Consider the following 224-nt stretch of genomic DNA (forward strand, 5'->3'; position numbering starts at 1 on the left):
TGCAGACATTCTTACAGGGATACCCTTGTAAGTAACCAGCTTCCTTTCTCTTGCTGCTTTTAAGATTCTCTCTTTGTCTTTGACCTTTGGCATTTTAGTTATGATGTGTCTTGGTGTAGGTCTGTTTGAATTCCTCTTGTTTGAGACTCTTTGTGTTTCCCGAACTTGTAAGTCAAGTTCTTTTGCCAGGTTAGGGAATTTTTCTGTCATTATTTCTTCAAATA

The sequence above is a fragment of the Pteropus alecto genome, unplaced genomic scaffold, assembly GCF_000325575.1.
Source record: "Pteropus alecto unplaced genomic scaffold, ASM32557v1 scaffold239, whole genome shotgun sequence".
In the NCBI taxonomy this organism is placed as follows: domain Eukaryota; kingdom Metazoa; phylum Chordata; class Mammalia; order Chiroptera; family Pteropodidae; genus Pteropus; species Pteropus alecto.